At 39.8% G+C, this 23,647-nt stretch overlaps 1 protein-coding gene across 4 annotated transcripts in view; it reads right to left on the minus strand.

Annotated features, from left to right (window-relative positions):
- The window catches only part of lyst (lysosomal trafficking regulator), a 291,632-nt gene that overhangs the window by 254,312 nt on the left and 13,673 nt on the right, over positions 1 to 23,647 (minus strand). Inside the window, exon 1 of one of the 4 annotated variants that reach the window (XM_072251048.1) lies at positions 20,003 to 20,048. The exons of the other annotated variants lie outside the window; for them this stretch is intronic. The gene's annotated coding sequence lies outside the window, so the exon portion shown is untranslated. Of the gene's footprint in view, positions 1 to 20,002; positions 20,049 to 23,647 lie in introns of those variants that run through there. 4 annotated transcript variants of the gene reach the window in all.

Raw genomic sequence — 23,647 nt, forward strand, 5'->3', positions numbered from 1 at the left:
ACCTTCAAGCCTTTAAGAATTTTGTATGTTTCTGTGCCAGCACTGTTTGTATAACAGCTCAGCGTTTAATACAATTAATCCTACAAGTCTAATCAAAAAGCTCCAATTCTTGGGCCGCTGTACCTCCCTCTGCAACTGGATCCTCGACTTCCAAACCGGAAGACCACAGAATCAGAATCAGAATTAGGTTTATCACCAGCATGTGACATGAAATTTGGTAACTTATAGTTAAATGTAATACATAATCTAGCAGAGAAAATAAAAATAAAAATAATAAATAAACACGTAAATCACTTACGTATATTGGATAGATTAAAAAACATGTAAGAACAGAAATACTGTATATTAAACAGAAGTGAGATAGTGTCCAAAGATTCAATGTCCATTTAGGAATTGGATGGCAGAGGGGAAGAAGCTGTTCCTGAATGGCTGAGTGTGTGCCTTCAGGCTTCTGTACTTCCTTCCTGATGGTAACAGTGAGAGAAGGGCATGCCCTGAATAATGGACGCTGCCTTTCTGAGACACCTCTCCCTAAAGATGTCTTGGGTACTTTGTTGGCTAGTACCTAAGATGGAGCTGACTAGATTTGCAACCTTCTGCAGCTTTTCGGTCCTGTGTAGTAGCCCCTCCATACCAGACAGTGATGCAGCCTGTCAAAATGCTCTCCACTGTACAACTGCGTGGATCAGAAATAACATCTTTGCTTCGCTGATAATCAATACTACCACACCTCAGGGATGTGTGCTTAGCCCACAGCTCTAGCAGAATTTCAGATCGTGCTGAGAAGGCCCACTGGAGCCAGATACATCAGCTAGTTGAGTGGTGTCACAGCAACAACCTTGCACTCAAAGTCAGTGGACTTCAGAAAGGGTAAGACAAGAGAACACACACCAGTCCTCAGAGGGATGAAAAGTGGAAAGAGTGAGCAATTTCAAGTTCCTGGGTATCAACATCTCGAGGATCTATCCTTGTTCACCATCTGGTATAGGGGGAGAGGCACAGAATCCGTATAAACTGTAGAAAGTTGTAAATTCAGTCAGCTCCATTATGGGCACTAGTCTCCCTGACATCCGGGACACCTATAAGGAGCGATACCTCAAAAAAAAAGAAGTTTGCATCATGAAGGACCATCACCCAGGACATGCCCTCCTCTCGTTGCTACCATCAGGAAGGAGGCACAAATTTCACGGCACATGCCGGTGATATTAAACCTGATTCTGATTCATGTGGCCCATAGTTCACTACATAAATGAGCTTCAGTGGCCCAAGAATCAAAGGAAGAAAATAAGTTGAAACCAAACGAGGGAAAGATTTTCCAATCACACTCTTCTACTGCTTTACCTCCGAGCGAAAATTTGTTAAAGTATAAAAACTGGAAGCAAATATTACGAGCCAAAATTTTAAAAACATGTCATATTGTAAATAAAAGTCAATCACTCGTCTATTCCCTGGATATCTGTGCTTTTATCTATCCTAGTTACCCAATGCAATTCACCAATAGCAGTAGCAGCAACTGAAAGGGTCCTGACTTACAGCAGATGTATGCAGTGTAAAAAATTGATTTTACAAAAACAGAATCAAGAGCTTCCACCTTAACACATTGCAAGACTGCTAAAATAGAGCATGGCAATCAGCAATAAATGCACCATAGTCCATAATTGTGTGTTAAGAATTGACAATCACTTCTACACAGGGAAGAACAGACCTGGAGATTTGTACAGTTAGTGTCAAATTAGTTCATACTCTTTAACTCTAAATACAGGGTTCCCAGGCACAAAGTTTTTAAATGTGCATGAAGTTCAGCACATCATGGAAACCAGCTTCCACTCCATGGACTCCATCTACACTTCTCACTGCCTTGATAAAGGAACCAGCATAACCAAAGATTCCACACAGCCCAGACATTGTCTCTTCTCCCTTTCCCATTGGGCAGAAGATACAAAAGCCTGAAGGCACATGCTACCAAATTCAGACAATTTTTACTGTTTTATTGTAAGACTACTGAACATCTCCCAAATAATTTCAGACTTCCTCTTGACCTCACAATCAACCTCATTACACTCTTGAAACTGCACTTTGTCTGCAGCAGTGGCACTTTGTTTTGCATTTTGTCACTGTTTAATCTTGTACATACTCTATGTATTCTGTAGCGATTTGATCTGCATGGACAGCATGACATTCTGCAGATGTTAGAAATTCACAGCAACACAAACAAAATGCTGGAGGAACTCAGTAGGTCAGGCAACATCTATGAAAACAAATAAATCATCGCTGTTCCGGGCAGAGAACTTTCATCAGGATTGGAAAAGGAGGGGAAAGATGCCAGAATAAAAAGATGGGGGGAGGTGAAGGAGGACAAGCTAGAAGGTGATTCATGTGGAGATTATCTCCCCCTTGGCACATACCCCTTTAAGAGTCAGAAATGCTACACCTGCCTCACCTCCATTCAGTGCCCCAAACAGTCCTCCCAGGTGAGGCAACAATTCATCTGCAAATCTGTTGGGGCCGTCTACTGTATCCGCCACTCCCGATGTGGTTTCCACTACAATGGTGAGACCCTAGATAAATTTGGGGATTGCTTTGTCAAGCTCCTCCATTCCATCTGCGAAAAAAGGAAATTCCCAGTGGCCAACTATTTAAATTCCTATCCCCATTCCGGTTCAGGCCTCCTGAGAGGCCACTCTCAGGGTGGAGGAGGAACACTTCATATTCTGTCCAGGTAACCTCCAATCTTGTGGCTTGAACATCAATTTCTCCTTCCGGTAATTTTTCCCCTTTTTTTTCTTTTCCCATCCTCCCTCCTCTTCTTCTGACCCCCACTCTGGCCTCTTACTTCTTCTCCTCACCTATCACCTCCCTCTGGTGCCCCTCTTCCTTCCCTTTCTCCTAAAGGTCCACTCCCCTCTTGTATCAGATTCATCCTTCTCCAGCCTTTTACCTTTCCCACCCACCTGGCTTCACCTCTGGCATTCTAGCTTGTTCTCCTTCCCCCTCCTACCACCTATTTATTCTGGTATCTACCTCTTTCTCTACCAGTTTTTATGAAGGGTCTCGATCTAAAACTTCAAATTTATTCACTTCCATAGATGCTACCTGAGCTACTGAGTTCATCCAGCATTTTGTGTGCATTGCTCTCAATTCCAATTCATCAACTTTCATGTTTATCTTTCACTTGTGCTATCCTGGTTCCTACCTTGGCTGAGATTACTCACACCTGGTGTCACTCGTATCTGTCATTTTACCATACTATGCTGTGCTGTAATGAACTGATATCTGTGCTGGTGGCATGTAATTAAGAGATTATGTATGCTGTATTTCCACGATTTACTTGTTGTTCCTCCACTGTAACTAGGTTACAGTTTATGGATATCAGAAAAGCTGTGGTGCAGGATTTTTGGCCGAGAGGGTCTGTAAGGATTGGAATAAGTACTGCATGACTACCATCATTTATTACTTGTGGTGAAGGGAGGTATGGCATACGGTGAAGATTAAATGAAGGGATATGAGCATGCACTTTAGCAAAGTATACCCCAACAAAGGCAAACATAACCCCTCCATAAGAGATAGGACAAGCAAGTCTACCTACTTCTTTTGCTGTTGGCTCTTAAAGCCTTTCCTTTGTGTTACCTACTCTTAGAAAAATGAGGGAACATTTAGTAAATATACAAAATTATGAGGGTATAGATAAAGTAAATGCAAGCAGGCTTTACCACTGAAGTAAGGTGAGACTACAACTACAGGTCATGGGTTAAGGGTGAAAGGTGAAATGTTTAAGGGGAATGTGCGGTGGTCTCCTTCGCTCAGAGGATAGTGATAGTGTAGCAGGAGCTGCCAGTGCAAGTAGTGGATGCAGGTTCAATTTCATAATTGAAGAGAAGTTTGGATAGGTATATGGATGGAACGGGTCTGGAGGGCTACGGTTTGGGTTTAGGCTGATGGAATGGCAGATTAACAGTGCGGCATGGACTAGATGAGCCAAAGGGCTTGCTTCTATGCTGTAGTGTTCTATGACTGAGTGTTTTGTTGAGATGGCAACCATACCTGAATAGGTGGCTGTGACTGTAAGCTATGAAGAATGCAGCAGTGCAGCATATGTTTGTTAGGAAGAAATCCTGAATGTTAGAAATTACAAGATGGTAAATAATGACTGTAGCAAATTGTCAGCAACTTATTTACACTATTCAATGTAAACAAGTTAATCACACACAACACTGCTTGAGCAACACACACAAAATGCTGGAGAAGTCAGTAGGTCAGGCAGCATCCTGATGAAGGATCTCTGACTGAAACACTGTCTGTCTACTCCATTCCATTGATACTGCCTGGCTTGCTGAGTTCCTCCAGCATTTTGATTATGTTAATCACACACAGTAACTGCCCATAAAACATATGGAGAACTGCTAATTTTGACTTCCAATATTCAGTCATTATCACATAACTGCTTGCAAGACCTACCAGTGCATTAAATTGTACCTAAGATTCAGAGTATTCTCTCATAATAGTAGCCACACTTTCCGAAGTACATCATTGTCTCTGAGGTTATTTGGGAACTCTTGAAGTAGGGAAAGTCATTACAGAAATGCAATTTTTTTTCTTTTGCTGAGTTTTGCATAGTTGAAAGTGTTCTATTTTGAATGAGCCATTCAACTAAGACTAAAGTAAATTAACTTGAATACTAGATTCATTATATCAAGTTAGAAAATATCTCAATACTTCAGTTCTTCCCTCCCTCAGATTAAAATATAATTAATCTCATGACAAGTTGGCGTACACAATTGTTGGCAAAAGCAAGATAAATCATAGAATAAGAAATACTCTGGAGCATTTAGTGCCTTCAAATGAACAACATAGGTCATGGATATTAAATTCATAAAAAAAAGAGCTTCCTCAATGGACAAAAAAAAGCTTAAGGGGAAGTTATCATTTGGAAATTATCAAATCAGGTTTTAGTAAGGTATGTTAGTAAAATGCATTTCCCCCCAACCTGTTGGTAAATCACTAAATCAGTAATGAGGATACATGTGAAAAGAATTGTTACTGGAAGAGGTAAAGTGAAATGCTTTTTCTACACAGTTTTGATAAAATAAAACGCATCACCAAAAGTAAAACATAAAATGTACAGAAAGAATGGGGAGTCAGAGTATATAGAAGTAGAAAAGGACAATGAAGTAATTAACCTTTTTAATTCTTGCTGTATTATTGATTTATTAACACACTTTTTATTTAGTCGCATCTTCTTGAAATATGAAGATTTATCCAGATATTAACTTACAGATTGGTCTGAGCACACAAGAAATAACAGTAATGGCATGGCTGCTTAATCAAAGTAAATACTCTATTTACTACACAAGGTTATTAAAATATTTACAAGCCTTTATATTATTTTGCAATTTAAGACTGAACTAATTACAAGTGATAGGATCTTTATGAATGCTTCCTGCTATTTTGGTTTTCCTTGGAAAGCCTGCATTTCTTGGGCAAAGTTTCATTGGCAGAAGTTGTCTTACTTCACCTAGGTGATCATATATCACCAGATATTAGAAACACACTGAGCACAAGCTCAAGATTCTTCCTCAATTTCTCACATTCCAGTTTAACAGAGAACTATGGGTGCTTTTATTATTGCTAAGATACAGCACTATCGTCCCAACTCAAGAGTGCACAGACTTGACCTGTGACCTATATTCATTCATCAGCTCAGTTACAAGTTATTTTAGATTGCAGAGCATAGGTGGAGTTAAATGCTATCTAAATATTTCAAATGCATAGCGCACTCATCAGTACAAATATAACTTGACCCCATTAAAAAAATACCAAACTAGCTTCAAATGCAATATATAAATAAGATGAGATTGTTTTCACTTCATATGAATGCAATACTCCTGAAGAATTTACTTTTTCAACATATCTTCAAAAGCTGAATAATTAAAATCATGAAACAGAACACTAAATAGAACCTGGATTATATTTTACTCACAGGAGTCACATCTTTAACCATGCACTCTTCTTCAAAAATATCTAAAGGCAGCAGAACAGGATATACTACTACAGTCACTGAACTGACCAGAGGAAAAGTATCTGACCACTATAATTGAAGTTCTTCAAAGCTGCATCCAATATATGGACAAACTCAATTTTTATTTGCTTGTGCAATATTTTGAGTGACCATGCAGTTGTAATATTCTTAACCTCACAATCTGAAACTAAAGTGATAAGAGCAGCATTTTTTGGTCTAATCAATCATTTATAGGATGTGAAGAATGATTGGCAAGACCAGTATTTTTTGTACATTGTTAATTTCTCTTGAACTGACCGGATTTCAGCAGTAATTAGAGGACAATTGTCTCAGTTTTTTTTATATAAACAGTTCACTTAACTGGCTGCTATTTCAAATATCAAACAAGCAGATAAAGCAAATGAATTACAGGGCACTGTACCATCATAAAGTTCTGCTAAATACATCTAAAAGCAGAAAACTGGCTTTCATCATATTTCTGTAACTCAAATAAGTTGCCAAATGTTACCACGTTTTACAACTTGGAGTAGAACAAAAGAGAGATGGTTTGCAATCACAGGACTAGAATTAACCATTAATCTAGAGAAACAAATATGATCTCAATAGGAGAATTTAAAATAACTTAATTAATCCAATAAATCTGGAATATAAAACTGTCAAATTTTTCAACGTCAATGTCACAAACTAATATAAAACCACATTTGTCCATAAGGAAGGAAATATACCAACCTTCATTATTTGGCCTTATTGTGATTCCAGAAACCACAGTTCTTAACTGACCTCCCAAATCCCCTAGCAAGTCATCCAATCCAAGGGAAAATCAGGAAGAATCAATAAATACTGGTCATATCAGTAAAACCTCACCTGCTGTGAATGAATGGCTTTTAAAAAAAAGCCCTCTATTTAAATTTCAAGTGACAAGGAATAATATTGAGCCTGACAAACACACTGGTTTGTATATCAACAGCCCAACTAAGGCGTTCAACCAGAATGCAGTAGACAAAAATCTGCAAATACAAAAATAAATAATAAATAAGCAAGAAATATCAAGAACACTAGATGAAGAGTCCTTGAGAGTGAGTCCATTGGTTGTGCAAACATTTCAATGATGGGGCAATTGAAGTTATCCCATTCAGTTCAAGAGCCTGATGGAGGGGTAGTAACTGTTCCTGAACCTGCTGTTTTGAGTCCTGAGGTTCTTGTACCTTCTTCCTGATGGCAGTAGCGATCAGTAGTGTCCTGGGTGGTGGTGGTGGTGGAATCCCTGATGATGGATGCTGCTTTCCCACAACACTGTTTCATGTGCTCAATTGTTGAAAGGGCTTTGCCTGTGATGTACTGTGTCAAATCCAATACTTTTTAAAAAACATTCCATTCAAGGGTATTGGTGCTTCTATACCAGGCTGCGATGCAGCCAGTCAATATACACTCCACTACACATCTAAAACTTTGACATACTTCTATAGAAGTCATCCTGAATCTTCGCAAACTCCTAAGGAAGTAGCGGCACTGTGGTGCTTTCTTTGTCCTTACACGCTGTACCCAGGACAGCTCTTCCAAAAATATAACACCTGGGAATTTAAAGTTACTAACCCTCTCCACCTCTGATCCTCCGATGAGGATTGCCTCATGAACCTCTGGGTTTCCTTCTCCTGAAGTCTATAATCAGCTCCTTGGTCTTGCTTACATTGAATGAGAGGTTGTTGTTATGATACCACAGCTGAATTTCTAATCTCCCTCCTACGTTCTGATTCATCATCACCTTTGATTCAGCCTAAAACAGTGGTGTCGTCAGCAAACTTGAGTATGACATTACACCTGTGCCTAGCCACTTAGTCATAAGTGTAAAGCAAGTAAAGCAGAGGACTAAGAACTGACTAGGGTCTGCAAGTGAGGAAATTGATGATCCAATTGCACACAAAGGTATTGAGGCCAAGATCTTGGAGAATAGTGATTAGTTTTGAGAGGATGATAGTATTGAATGCCAAGCTGTAATCGATAAAGAACACCCTGATATATGCATCGTTCCTGTCCAGATGTTCCAGCAATGAGTGAAGTGTTAATGAGATGGCATCTGCTGCAGACCTATTGCTCCAGTAGGCAAAATGGAAAGGACCTAAGTTGCTTCTTGATGTTTCATCATCAAGCTCTCAAAACACTTTTCACTGTGGATGTAGGTGCTACTGGGTGATAGTCATTGAGGCATAAATGGTATAATTGAAGCCTACTTGAAGCAGGGGCTGGCAAAGCGAGAGGTTAAAGATCTCAGTGAATACACCAGCCAGTTGATCAGCACAGGTCTTTAGTCATTGACTAGGTACCCCATCTCGGACAGATACTTTTTGTGGGTTCACCCTCCTGAAGGCTGCTCGCACATTATCTTCAGAGACTAAAATCAGAGGATCATCAGGGGATACAAGAGTTTTTGACAGTCAAAGTAAGCATAGAAGGCATTGAGCTCAACTGGAAGCGAAGACCTGTCTTCTATGTCATTTGATTTTACTTAAAAAGAGGTGATAGTACTCGAGACCTGACTGTTGAGCAACCTTCCTTGATTCAAGTTTATCCCAGAATTGCCACTTCACCCATGAATTGGCTTTCCGGAGATCATACCCAGACCTCTTGTAACTCTTGTTGGTCACCAGACTTGAATGCCGCTGAGGTGCCTCTCAGATTTCAAATCTCATGGTTCATCCAGGGCTTCTGATTGGGGAAGAATCTGAATGATTTTGTGGGGCCACACTTATTTACAGCTGTTTTAATAAAGTCCGTTACCACCATGGTGTATTCATTCAGATCCCCAGAGAGAACACAGCCCAGTCCACTGACTTGAAACAATCCTGTAGTCACTCCTCTGCCTCCCGCGACCACTTCTTTGTTGTCCTAATCTCTGGAGTTTTGCACTATAGCCTCTGGCTATATGCAGGCAGGAGGACAATCAAGTGATCAGACTTACCGAAATGTGGTTCAGGCATGGAATGGTAGGCATTTCTTACCTTAGTATAACAGTGGTCTAGCATGTTGGGACCTCTGGTGCTACAGGTTATATGCTGATGGTAACTGAACAGGGTTTTCTTCAAATAAGCCTGGTTGATGTCTCCGACTATGATTTAAAACGTGTCGGGATGGACTGTTTCTTGTTTGGAGACAGCATCATGCAGTATTGCAAATGCTTGATTATAGTCAGCCACAGGTGGTATGTAAACTGCAGTCAGAATCACAGCAGTCTATTTTAGACTATTTCGGTAAAGTCTACTTTAAAGTAAGCAAGAAAATTACATGATCTAGTGTGGTCTGGACAGTTTTACTAGCAACAGTTAGGGCTGTATTTAAGATCCTAACAGAAAACTTGGTTTAAGATACTTTGTTCAAATACAAAATCATTGTTAATTCTACTTCTTTGGAACTCTCAAATTTCAGAAGGCATCTTACTGAAATTAAGATTAATAACTAATTGTTCTAGAAGTGATCTTTCAATTCAGCTTTTCTAAATTACCAAATCATAGCTCCCTACTGCTTTATCAGCAAAAGAAAAAATCCTCACTACAAGGCAAACAAATTGACTGGATCTCCAAGAAAAAAAAACTGTACATCTTCCAATCAAGGACACAAAAGGGTTAAAAAGCACAATGAAACCTGATTTATTAGAGAACTGACAGGTAGCACTACAATCACTAAGATAGAATCAAATCAAGGATAAATTCTGTAACCAACCTATAAGAGATGATTCAGAACACATCCACTTTAACTGGAGTCAGATTTAGATGATTAACATGGAATGAAATAGCAATCTGATCCATTAAATACGTTATATCATTCAATAAGATCATGGCTGATTGAAATTTGCCTCTGCTTCACTTTCCTGTCTTTCATTTTACCAATTTCAGTCTTTAATATATTGAAGATTCAGTCCCCAAAAACTCTCTGGATATAAGGAATTTCAAAGATTAACAACCCTCAGAAGAAATTTGTCTTAATTTCTATCCAATAATAGCACCCTGCTATTCTAAAACTAACACCTCCCTTTAATCTTTAAGTTCTGGATTCCACCTTCTCCTTCCATCGAGCTTTTATGCAGTATTATTATTAAACACCAAATTTTAGCACACTACAGCAATTAAACTGCATCAATGATTTACATTAATTCAGATTCATATTATATCAAGCTAATGTACTCAAAGCGCATTTCTCAAGAACCATCCCAACTTGAAAACTGGAACTACTTGATAATGTTAACAAGTTTCACAACATATGCCAGTGATATTATATCTAATTCTGAGACAACACTAAACTGAAGGCCATGCCTTTTTAAAATTTTCTTTTCCAAAGTCTTAACATGAAAAGGAATTCCAATAATTCTTTTACCTGATGTGCTTCAAGAGTACAAGTCAAAGTTCAAAGTAATTTTCTTGCAGGCAGTCTATTGTTTCTTTGTATTTACTGTGAATCAATGGAAAAAACTGCACTTCAAATTCTAAATTAAATTGTAAAATCAATAAGGATCAGAATCAGGTTTATTATCACCGGCATGTGACATGAAATTTGTTAACTTAACAGCAGCAGTTCAATGCAATACATAATATAGAAGAAAAAAATAAAATTAAAAAATGTAAATCAATTACAGTATACATATATTGAATAGACTGAAGAACAGAAATACTGTATATTTTAAAAAGTGAGGTAGTGTCCAAGGGTTCAATGTTCTTTAGGAATCAGATGGCAGAGGGAAAGAAGCTGTTCCTAAATCACCAAGTGTGTGCCTTCAGGCCTCTGTACCTTCTACCTGATGGTAATAGTGAGAAAAGGACATGCCCTGGGTGCTGAATGTCCTTAATAATGGACGCTGCCTTTCAAAGCCACCGCTCCCTGAAGATGTCCTGGGCACTTTGTAGGCTAGTACCCACTTCTAATGAGCAAGGATGTTTTATCAGCTGTATTTATAGAACTTAAAGAAAGTTTCTTACACAGTACAGACAGAATACACAGTAATCTTTCAAAGTGAACTATCAGTGGAATACACAGGTTGATCATACTGCAAACAGAATATTCATTTGAGAAATTTAATATTTTTAACCACAAAAGGATGTGTGCCAAAGTATTCTGAAATATAGTATTAGATTAAGATGCATTTATTTTAGTTTTATGAAGGTATCAAAACAAAAACAATACGGGATCAGTAACCAAATCATGCAGTTAGAATTACAGCCTAGGAAAATCTATCTATAATGTATACACACACACAATTCAATGTAGTAAAGGTTTTATTAAACTGGGCCAGAGTTCTTGCCTCAAACAGACGTCGATGCGTTTAATTTTTCAGACTCACAGAAATGTTTGTGCAAGGGAATTATCAGTTTTGACACTGCCAGTGAATTATCTATTAAATGACTGCAGATTTTGTCAAATGAATGCAATAAGGGTGATCTATTCAGTTCAGTACACATAAAGGCAATTATCCAAGTGATAATAATCAATGTTCAAACTTAACAATATAGAGTAGTAGCATTTAGAATAAATGTATTTGGTTTCACCATACTGAAAACTGCATTTTAAAACTTGTGAGCAACACACAAAGGTAAGGCCATCTCCAAACCAAAAAAAAGTTTCACTGTACATGTTGACTGCATCACAGTGTAGGACAAAACATTTGAAAGAAAGTCTCTATTACCCAAATCAAATCAGAGATATAAAGCAAAATCCCCAAATCAAAGCTCTACAGTTCAGCCTTAAATACAGGTTGCCCCCACCATCCGAAGGTAGAGCGTTCCTATGAAACGGTTCGTAAACCGGAATGTCGTAAAGCGAAGAAGCAATTACCATTTATTTATATGGGAAAATTTTGTGACCGTTCGCAGACCCAAAAAATAACCTACAAAATCATGCCAAATAACACATAAAACCTAAAATAACAGTAACATATAGAAAAAGCAGGAATGATATGATAAATACACAGCCTACATAAAGTAGAAATACTTTTCCACAATCATCGCCTGAACTGTTGTCCGTAGCGAAAATCTCACGCAAGCGCCATCGGCAGAAACACGGCACAAGCGCTCTCCAGTAACCTTTAAGCTACAAAGCTGCCAAATCATACCAAATAACGCGTAAAAATACACAGCCTATATAAAGTAGAAATAATCTATGTACAGTGTAGTATCACTTACGGGAATCGGGAAGACAGCGCCAAGCACACTGATGATGGTGCGTTAGGCTGAGTCGTCGCAGGTTGGCGTGGTGCAGTGGCCCCGACCCTCTGGGCAGTGAACCGATACCAATCCGCGAAGCATGCAGGGGTACAGCAGTAACCAGGAGGCACACAGCATATCTTTAAGAAAAAATCTGAAATAACAGGCTAATTAATTAGGTGCCACCCGGCACGTAATTAATTAGCCCCTGTTTATTTCGGCTTTTTTCTTAAAGATGTGCTGTGTGCCTCCCGTCTACCGCTGCATTCTCTGCGAATCAGTATCTGTCTGCGGCCTGGGGGTTGGGATGGTGGGACACTGGGGTGTCGTCTGTTTCCATCAGGGCAAGCAGGTCATCTTCTTCTATGTCTGCCTGCCTTGATGTCGAAGGTCGAGGTTCGTCGTCTGCTGTGGCTGATGTGGAAGTCTTGAAAAACAGTATGCTTGACTGTTGAGCATCGCGCATTTTTCTATCATACAGTTCTTTGTAAGGACTCAAACCGTCTTGCAAATATGCCCTAAACCAACGTACCCTTTCAAAATCAAAGTCGTACTCATTCAGTTTCGATTGTTATCCTTTCCCCTTCCAATTGCATCAGCTCTTCATGTCAGTTCTTGGTCATGGGATGCCAAGACCTCTTCAACGTCATCTTCGTCAACTTCCACAAGCCAAACTCACTTTGTCCTTACTTCGTTCACCACAATCAAAATGCTTAATTATGTCTAGTTTTACGCTAAGTGAAAAACCCTTACGAGCTCTCTTAGGCTTTTCCGACACCTTAAAACTCATCTTGTTAACGGCTGCTCACAGGCACGTGTTTAAGCAATGCTGGCGAGAATGCCATTCCCGGGGAGAGCGGCTGCTCCGGGCACACACTGATTTTTTTTCACGCACTGCCTTTTATCGCGTGCTGTTTTTTCCGCACACTGTCTTTTTCGTAACAGTGAAAACACCTTCTGTTAGCAAAAACAGGGAACTAATGTAGGTCTTTTGTAACAGTGAGGTTTCGTAAAGCGAACGTTCGAAAAGCGGGGAACACCTGCACTGCCGAGTTAAATAATTGGAAATTAAATAACGACTAGCAAGTGAAGGCGGCAAAAACATCCCAATACAAATGCCAAGGACAAGGCTGAAACATTTGCACCATTTTCAGTGAAAAATGCAGTGGCTTTGTGTTGAGAGTCTCATTATCATAGACACTAGGTTTTCAGACAATTTAATTCACTCCAAGAGATATTAAGGAAAGGTTGAGAACAAGAAACACAGCAAAATCTAGACAACAGATGACATCTCATCTGCACTACTGAAGATTTGCACTCTGGAAGTAGTTCCAGCATTTAATTAAACAGTTTTACATAATACTTTATTATTATGTGAACAACACTTCCAAAGTTGTTACAATAACAACATCAACACTGGTATCAAAAAGCCTTTTTCATCAAAAATACCTCACTAGTGCTCAGTACAGGTTTCAATCACACCAAAGAGAAATGACACTTACAGAGGCAATGATATTTGGAAGAAAGAGAGAGACCATGTGAGAACTCAAGGGCATGAACATATTAAGGCATTTCAGGTCCCCCTGTGATTGCAAACCATCTCTCTATTGTTCTTCTCCAAGTTGTAAAATGTACCCCAGGTCCTCAAAAGGAAAAAGGCCATAGGCTCTATAATTAAAGGGAAATAGACCCTTACTGTTCACCATCCACAGGTCCCTTAATGTTATAGAACTCAAATAAATCTACCAGAGTCCTTTATTCCACAGAAAATAAATAAACTCAGCAGAGTCTCTCCTTCAAACAATTTCCCTATTTCCCTCTATCAGAGCACAGGCTCTAAGATAATTCAGCTCTCTTTGGTAACAGGCTTGAATTGGAAGAATATAGATTTGGCATCATTGGTTTAAAAAAAAAACAGTTTAGATCATGTAACTGTTGACTAATTAGTCTGACATCAGCAGTGATCAAATTAATGGAAAACAATTCTGAGAAGCATATATCAGCATTGAGAAGCAGAAGTTAATTAAGACCAGTCAACGTGGATTTAGAGGACGGCTGTGTCTGATTAACTGAGCAGTGAAAAGGAATGATGTTTGAGTATTTGACATAGTAGAGATGGATAAAGAAAGTGAAAGCCCATGATATTTCAAGGGGAGATGGCAAGAAGGATCAATATTTGTCTCAACTGTAGAAACCAAAGGATCAATGGGAAATTTAGTGATTCGAGTGAAGTACACAGAAGGGTTCTGCAGGCTCAGTATAGGGTGCACTTTGGGCTAAGAAAAACCTGACTTGTAGAATTCCAGCTGCATAAATACTCCCATACATATTTGGAGCATTTAGTGTTTGTGGTACTTATTAATGATTGAATACAGTGAATATTCCACTATGGGTAATGTTAGGGTGAATATTCAATGAAGTTGTGAGAAGTGGATATAGTGCAATACAGATTTCTTCACAAGTCAGTGCTTACGAACACTGCTCGGAAACAGAACCCTTGTATAACACGGGGACTGTCTGTGCTAATAAATAAATGGGACTTAATGTAGGGTGGTGCATGGTTAAGACATTTGCTCATAATTCCAAAAATAGCAATGAGGTTGATTCTGAGGAAGAAAGCACAGAAGTGGCAAATGAAATTCATTTCATAAAACTGTGAGAAAAGGCACTTGCAGAAAGTAAGGCTAGAGACTATATAGCATATGGCAGCTTACTAAAGAATTAGAGGAACAGAGGGATCTTGAAATGCAAAATTCTTGTTCTGGTCATTACTGGACAGTAACAAATAAAGAACACTATGCAGTGCACAGATAAGATATAAGGTTGTTGCCCAGAAGAACAGATTTTTTTTGGAAGTAGAAACCTTCACTACATTTAAGAATCTCCAAGTTTATGGACCGAGAAGTGGGAAGTTAAATCAATCCAAAGTCCAGCTTATTTTTCCTGACACAGACTTGATAACCCTAATGGCTTCCATCTGTACTGTAAATGTCTTTAATTTTACACAAAGTACTAAGATAGCCCTTACATTGTGGTTGATTATATATTAATTTTGAAGTATTTATATTACCACTAGTCCCTACAAAAATCTCAAACCTTTTCCACAACTCTTTTTAATTATATCTTTCATAAGTGAAATTTACATCAACATAAAAGTATCAAATGTTTTTGCTCATGCATAAAGATCAGATGAATCATGAATAAAAATGGTTTCTGGTTGTCGCATTGCTCACATACAACAACCAGAAACCATAAGGAAGCAACATACATTTCATTGCAACTGCAAAAGAAAATGCTATCCAGGTTGAAAAAATACTATTTTAAAAATCAAAAGATAGACAAGTAAAATTACATGCAACAAAATAACAGTATTAATGGAAAAATCTAATTTAAGGAAAGCAAGTGAGGATGCTATAATACTTGGGTACATAAAATACAATGTACAATTGAGGCTTAATAACATACTGCCAGTTCAAAAACAAAAGGAAACATGTCTTATTCCATTTGCACACTGATCAAAATCTGCAGCATCACGGGAATATGGCACCTCTACTTCATATATGAAAGGCAAAATTCTTGTTTAAGGAATAGAATGGAAACATTATTCTTTCAAAATCTGTGTTATAAAGTACAGAGATACCCAAAGTCTCATTTGGTCCTCATCAAATATTCTTTTGTAGACTGCTAGAAGGAGGGATCACCAATGAAAAACAAAAATTGGGTCAAGCTATCCAATGGATATTTTCATAATTATGGCTATACATGCATGTTGCTGGCTTTGACATCTAACACTCCTATATAATAATGATATATAGTACAGGATACACCAGCATGGGAGAGCGGATTGCATTCCGAGAAAATAGTCTGTATCGCTGCTTTTCATAAAGTGATGCCATTGTGTGTGTGTGTGTGTCAAGATAGGTAAATTCAAAAAAGTTGTATTTATTTACATTTTCTTAAATCATCAATACTGTAAAAGGTTTCATTGAGAGTGGATTTATTAATAGCCAATTATTTCTCAGATTCTCAGAATTCTGGGGAGTGGATTGTGAATTCTGTAAGAACAAATATGCATAACCCAAATGACCACAAACAAGAAAATCTGCAGATGCTGGAAATCCTAGCAACATACACAAAATGCTAGAGGAACTCAGCAGGCCAGGCAGCATCTATGGAAAAGAGTAAACAGTCGAGGTTTTGAGCCAAGACCCTTCAACAGGACTAGAGAATAAAAGGTGAGCAGTCAGAGTAAGAGGGATGGGGTGGGGGGGGGGGAGCTGAAGAAATACAAGATAGGTGATAGGTGAAACCAGGAGAGGGGAGGGGTGAAGAGGAGTTGGGAAGTCAATTGGTGAAAGAGATAAAAGGCTGAAGGGGGAATCAGATACGAAAGGACAGAAGGCTATGAAAGAAAGGGAAGGAGGAGCAGCACCAGGGGTAGTTGATGGACAGGTAAGGAGATAAGGTGAGAGAGGCAAATGGGAATGAGGAATAGTGGAAGGGGGGGGGGGTGGGGGGCATTACCAGAAGTTCGAGAAATCGATGTTCATGCCATCCGGTTGGATGCTAGCCAAACGGAATACAAACTGTTGTTCCTCCAACCTGAGTGTGGCCTCATCGCAGCAATAGAGGCAGCCATGGACTGACATGTCAAATGGGAATGGGAAATAGAATTAAAATGGATGGGCACTAGGAGATCCCATTTTTTCCTGGTGCTCGGTGCTTAGCAAAGTGGTCTCTCAATCTACAACTGGTCTCACCGATATACAGGAAGCAACACCGGGAGCACCAGATACAATAGATGACCCCAACAGATTCACAGGTGAAGTGGCACCTCACCTGGGGCCCTGAATGGTAGTGAGGGAGGAGATGTAGGGGCAGGTGTAGCACTTGATCCACTTTGAAGGATAAGTGCCCAGAAGGAGATCAGTGGGGAGGGACGAATGGACAAGGGAGTCTCGTAGGGAGCAATCCCTGTGGAAGGCAGATAGTGGGGGTAAGGGAAAGATGTGCTTGGTGGTGGGATTCCATTGGAGATGGCAGAAGTTATGGTTATGTGCTGGAAACAGAGGTTGGTAGGGTGGTAGATGAAGACAAGAGGAACTCTATCCATGGTAGGGCAGCGGAAGGATGGGGTGAGGGCAGACATGCATGAAATGGAAGAGGTACAGGTAAGGACAGGGTTGATGATGGAGGAAGAGAAGCCCCTTTCTTTGGAAGAGGACCACATCTCCTTAATTCTGGAATGAAAAGCCTCCTGAGAGAAGGTGTGGTGGAGACAGAGAAATTGGGAGAAGGGGACAGCATTTTTTTAAAACAAGTAACAGGGTAGGAAGAGGTATAATCCAGGTAGCTGTGAGAATTGGTGAGCTTATAAAAGATGTCAGTAGATAAGCTGTCTCCAGTGATAGAGACAGACAGAGATCGAGAAAATGGAGGAATATGTCAGAAATGGACCATGCAAATTTCAGGACAGGGTGGAATTTGGAGGCAAAGATGATGAAGTCAACAAGCACAGCATGGGTGCAGGAAGCAGCACTAATGCAGTCATCGATGTAGCATAAGAAAAGTTGGGGAGTGATACTATTGTAGGCTTGAAACATAGACTGTTCCATGTACATGCAGCCGATAAAAAAGCAGGCATAGCTGGGACCCATGTGAGTGTCCGTGTCTAGACATTTTGTTTGAAGGAAGTGGAAGCAACCAAAGAAGAAATTATTGAGAGTGAGGACCTGTTCCATCTGACAGAGGAAAGTGTGACACAGTGGTCACAGTGATTTTTAAACTCAATTTTATTGCTGGTTACCGTGTTAATTTACAGCAATCTGTCTCGTCTCTCCTCTACTCCACAACAAACTAATAAACAAATTGGAATACTATAGTTAGGAAACAATAAATGTCATTATCACTCTGTAGACCCTACAAAGTCCTCCACAGTATTTGTAGAGACTAATTCCCATCTCCACACTGAAGAAACACTCCAACGTGTTGTATGGCACTACCACTGTGCTAAATGGGTCATTGTGGGAAGGGGTGGCTTTGAGGTTCTAATGTTTTAACCGTCATTCATTCTTTGGGGCACTCCTCTGTTTTCATGAATGTCTGCAAAGAAAAAGAATTTCGGGATGTATATTGCATACATTTCTCTGACATTAAATGCACCTACTGAAACCTATTGACTTGGAACAGATCTAGCATCCCAAGACTGAACATCTATGAGGTGCAGTGGGCAATCAGCAACAGCAGAATTGTACTCAACTACAATCTGAAACCTCATGGCCCGGCATATCCCCACTCTAGCGTTATACCAGGCCAGAGGATCAAGCCTAGTTCAATGAAGAGTGCAGGATGGCATGCCAAGAATAACTAGGCATACCTCAATATGATGAAGCCACAATACAGGACTACTTGCATGCCAAACACTATAAGCAGCAAGTAACAGACAGAGCTAAGTGGTTCCACAACCAAACAATCAGATCTAAGCTCAGAAGGCCTGCCACATCCAGCTGTGAACGGTGATGGACAATCAAACAACTGGAGGTGGCTCCACAAATATCTTCATCCTCAGTCACAGGGGAGCCCAGTACACCTGTCCAAAAGATAAGGCTGAGGTATTTGCAACAAGCTTCAGTCAGAAGTGCCAAGAAGATGATCCAACTCCGCCTCCTCCAGAAGTCGCCAGCATCCCAGGTGTCAGTATACAGCCAATCCGATTCACTCCATGTGATAAAGAAATGGCTAAAAGCACTGGATACTGCTAAGGCTATGGGCCCAGACCAAATCCCACCAATAGTGCTGGAGACTTGTGCTCCAGAACTTGCCGTGTCACTAGCCAAGCTGTTCCAGTACAGCTTCTACGCTGGGATCTACCCGACAATGTGGAAAATTGCCCAGGTATGTCCTATAGACATGAAACAGGACAAGTCCAACCCCAATTACCGCCCTATCAGCCTAATCTCAATCATCAGCAAAGTAATGGAAAGGGTTATCAACAGTGCTATCGTGCAGCAGCTAGTCCACAATAACCTGCTTACAGATGGCCAACTTGGGTTCCGTCAAAGCCACTCAGCTCCTCACTTCATCACCCCCTTGGTTCAAACATGGACAAGGAGCTAAATACCAGAGGTGAGGTGAGAGAGCCCTTGATATCAAGGCAGTATTTGACCAAGTATGGCATCAAGATGCCCTAGCTAAAATAGAGTCAATGGGAATTAGGAGGAAAACCTTCCGCTGGTTAGAATCATACCTGACACAAAGGAAGATGGTTGTGGTGGCTGGAGGTCAATCATCTCATCCTCAGAACATCACTTCAGGAGCTCCTCCGGGAAGTGTCCTAGGAACTATCCATTTTCAGCTGCTTCATCAATGACCTTCCTCCTATTGTAAGGTCAGAAGTGGGGATGTTTGCACATGACTGCACAATGTTCTGCACCATTTGTGACTCCTCAGACAGTGAAGCAACTCATAGCCAAATGCAGCAGGACCTGGACAATATCCAGGCTTGGGCTGACAAGTGGCAAGAAATACTTGAGCCACGCAAGTGCAAGGCAATGACCATCTCCAACAAGAGAGGCTCTAACCATCGTCCCTTGACATTCAGTGGCATCACCATCACTGAACCCCCTACAATAAATATCCTGAGGGTTCCCATTGACAGGAAACTGAACTGGTCTAGCAATATAAACACTGTGGCTACCAAAGCAGGTCAAACATTAGGAATCCTGCAGCATGTAACTTACCTCCTGGCTCTCCAAAGGCTCATCTACTAGGCTCAGGTCAGAAGGTGTAGTGGAATACTCACCACTCATCTGGATGAGTGCAGCTCCATCAACACTCAAGAAGCTTGACACCATCCAGTACAAGAAAGCCCACTTGATCGATACCCCTTCCACAAGCATCCAATCCCTCCACCATCGACAAACAGTTGCAGCAGTGGGTACTATCTACAAGATGCTCTGCAACAACACACCAAAGAAGTGTTGTTCCATATTACTAAGGCAGACCCAAGACCACTATCATCTAAAGAACAAGAACAGCAGATACCTGGGAACACCACCACTTGCAAATCCCCCTCCAAGTCACTCACCATCCTGACTTGGAAACATATTGCTGTTCCTTCATTGTCGCTGGGTCAGAATCATGGAATTCCCTCCCTAACAGCACTGTGTGTATACCTACACCCCAGGGACTGCAGCGGTTCAAGGCAGCAGCTCATCACCTTCTCAAGGACAACGGATGGGCAATAAATGCTGGCTTGGCTGGTGACGTCCACATCCCGTAAATGAATAAATAAAGACAGGAAACAAACATTTCAAATCAGCAATTTAAGCCATGAGTAACTGTGCTACTATTTTTTTCTTTTTCAGAGCAAGAGACTAAATATCCCTTTCAGTACAATATTTTCACATATTGACTATTAATTTTTAATGTCTATGTTATTTCTAAAAACAATGCAAACAGCATCCTGCCACTGCTCACCACTGACTGCTCCCACATTTTTCTAAGCTAAAACCAAACATTACATTCACCAAGCCAATCAGGAACCAACATACTTAGATCCCAGTTCACATTTCCCATTAAAACCACTGGTGCACATTGAGGTAAAACTTGTGGTGTAGGTGCTTTACTGCCGAAATGTTGAAATGCCTTGGCGACTTGGAGGTTGAGGAGGTCATAAGGCTTTGAAATACAATCTACTCAACAGGAAAATGGCCAACAGATTTTGTGGTGTCAGAGTTTGCCATGATCCCAAAGGAAAGTAACAGCGTGAAATGCTCAGACTTTAGAACTATAAGTCTTATAAGTCATGCCTCCAAGATCTTGTTATTAATACTTCTAAGCAGAATAAAAAAGGACAGTTCTTAATGAAATTAATGAGTGCCACAGCGGATTTATACTGGGTAAGGGTACCATGAAGGGATTTTCAATTTGCGAATGATTGTGGAACGAAGCCTAGGAAAAAAAAGACATTTACATTTGCTTCCTGGATTATGAAAAAGCTTTTGACCGAGTCAATCATGAACAGCTGTTCAATTGCCTGAACTCATTGGGGTTAGATGGGAAAGATGCTCGACTGATTGCGAATCTCTACTGGCATCAGAAGGCAGTAATAAGAACTAGTGGCGGGAATTCACCAGAAGTTGAAATCCAAAAAGGGATTCGCCAGAGCTGCATGATCTCCCCTTTATTATTTAACATTTACTCCGAGGTAATCTTCAGGGTGTTGAACGATGAAGCTGGTGTCCAAATTGATGGAGTGACGGTGAACAACTTGAGGTATGCAGATGATTCAGTGTTGTTAGCCGAGACTGAGGATGAGTTACTCAGAATAGTAGATAAGATAAATGCTGAAGGAGAACAACTTGGAATGAAAATAAATGCTGCAAAGACGAAGATGATGGTAGTATCACGGAAGAAAGAAGTCCCCAAAATCAGTATCAAAATTAACGGTGTAGGCATAGAGCAAGTCAAGAGGTTTATGTACTTGGGACAGATGGTCACAGAGGATGGGAAATGTGATACAGAAATTAGGCGAAGAATTGAGATTGCAAGATCAAAGTTCTGGAGCCTGAGTGATGTGCTATGTGGCAAGAGGTTGGACTTTGGGCTGCGTTGTAGAATTTGGAAATGCTACATCCGGAGCAGTCTGTTGTATGGAGTCGAATCGTGGACCTTATGCAAGGAAGCACAACAACAACTGGAGGCATTTGAAATGTGGTGTTTACGGAGAATGCAGAATATTAGATGGGTGATGAAGGTCAGTAATATGGAAGTGTTGCAGAGAGCGAGGAGAGAAAAGGAGTTGCTGAAGAATGTGCAGAAAAGGAAGCTGGAATATGCCGGGCACTTGTTAAGAGATGGTGGACTGCAGAAATTGTTATTGGAAGGGATGATAGAGGGAAAGAGGAAGGCAGTGAACCACTTGGTACAATAATGTGAGGCAATGGACTGGGTTGAGTTATGCTGAGGCCAGAAAAAGAGCACAAGATCAAAGATGATGGAGGTGCATAGCCGCCAACCCGGGATTCAGGACGGCACCCACTGACTGACTGACACATTGAGGAAAAGAAAAAAATATTCCTTTATAGAAATAGTCATTTAAGTACTTCAATTATATGTGAAGAGCTTGAAGAAATCCTAAATGCAGCAGCAAATCCAATTATATTTAAATAAGTTCATATTTAATGATTGAAGGCACATAGCTTAAAAAATTGTGTTCTGATCTTTCATGAATACTGTATATATAAAAGTCTTCTGAAAGTTAAGGCTGATTCTTGTTGCACCTTCATCTTAGGTCATGCTTTCCAGATCTTAAACTCTCCATTTTCTTTGTTCTGTAATTTATCTCTTTCCTATCATTAAGCATTTTATTTTTGCCAAGTGAACCAAGTATCATGTAAGCAAAGCTGATGAGAAATGATAATTATATCAATAGATTAAGATTGGAGAAAAGAAAGCAGCAACTTAAAACAATTTATTAAATGGAAGAGGTCTAACTTCGATGGGATGAGAGAAAACTTATCAGCGTACAAAGATAAGCCATCAACTGGTATTTTAAAACATGAAATACTTTTAAGAGCAAATGACTTAAGTAGAGAGCTACATTCCCCTTAAGGGGGAAATAATGAGGGTGTCAAAGTTAGAGCTGTCTCATTGATGAAGGAAAATAAAATGTGATGAAATAAAAAATACCTGAATTATTTACCTTACCTGCATCAGGTAAGAATCAAGCCTAAAGTAGCAAGGATAGGTGTTTGATAGGAAAATAAGGCAAGCAAAAAGAAAATATGAGAATAGAACAACAGCTAATAATAAAAGGAACTGAAAACCTTCTATACGCATGCAAATAGAAGGAGGATATTAGGAGCAGGAAGCAGCTCAGGTGCCAGAAGTCAAGACTAGAATACTTAAAGTACATGGTACCAAGTTTTAAACAAAAGAATGGAGCCAATATTAGTAGAAGAGTTAGTGGAGGTAGGAATGTGCAGAAATTTGATTGGGTGAAGGAATTACTTAAAAAGCTAGCTTTTGTTAAAATAAACAAATCACTATCTGGATAGTTTCTATGCTAAGTCAATGGAAATAGTAGAGCGGCTGACTGCAGAAGGGCTACCACAATCTTCCAATATTCCCTAGATAAACAGGAGAAACTTGAGGACTAGAGAAAGAAAAATACAATCCACTAGTTCTCTATAGAATGCAAAAACATACAATTACAGCCCCACAGTTTAACAACAATGACGGTGAAGTTTGTTTAAAAGGCACTGGAAAAATAAATGGAACAAGCAAGGATCAATTAAAGGTAAATCATGTTTAAGTAAAAAATTATTGCTTGCATGGGTTTGAAAAAGCTGGTTCAATGATAGAAAACAAAGAGTCTCTCTCGGTGAATGGTTATTCAGACTGAGAATGGCAGGGTGTTGGATTTCCCACAATTAGTGCTGAT

The sequence above is a fragment of the Mobula birostris genome, chromosome 2, assembly GCF_030028105.1.
Source record: "Mobula birostris isolate sMobBir1 chromosome 2, sMobBir1.hap1, whole genome shotgun sequence".
Classification (NCBI taxonomy): Eukaryota; Metazoa; Chordata; class Chondrichthyes; order Myliobatiformes; family Myliobatidae; genus Mobula; species Mobula birostris.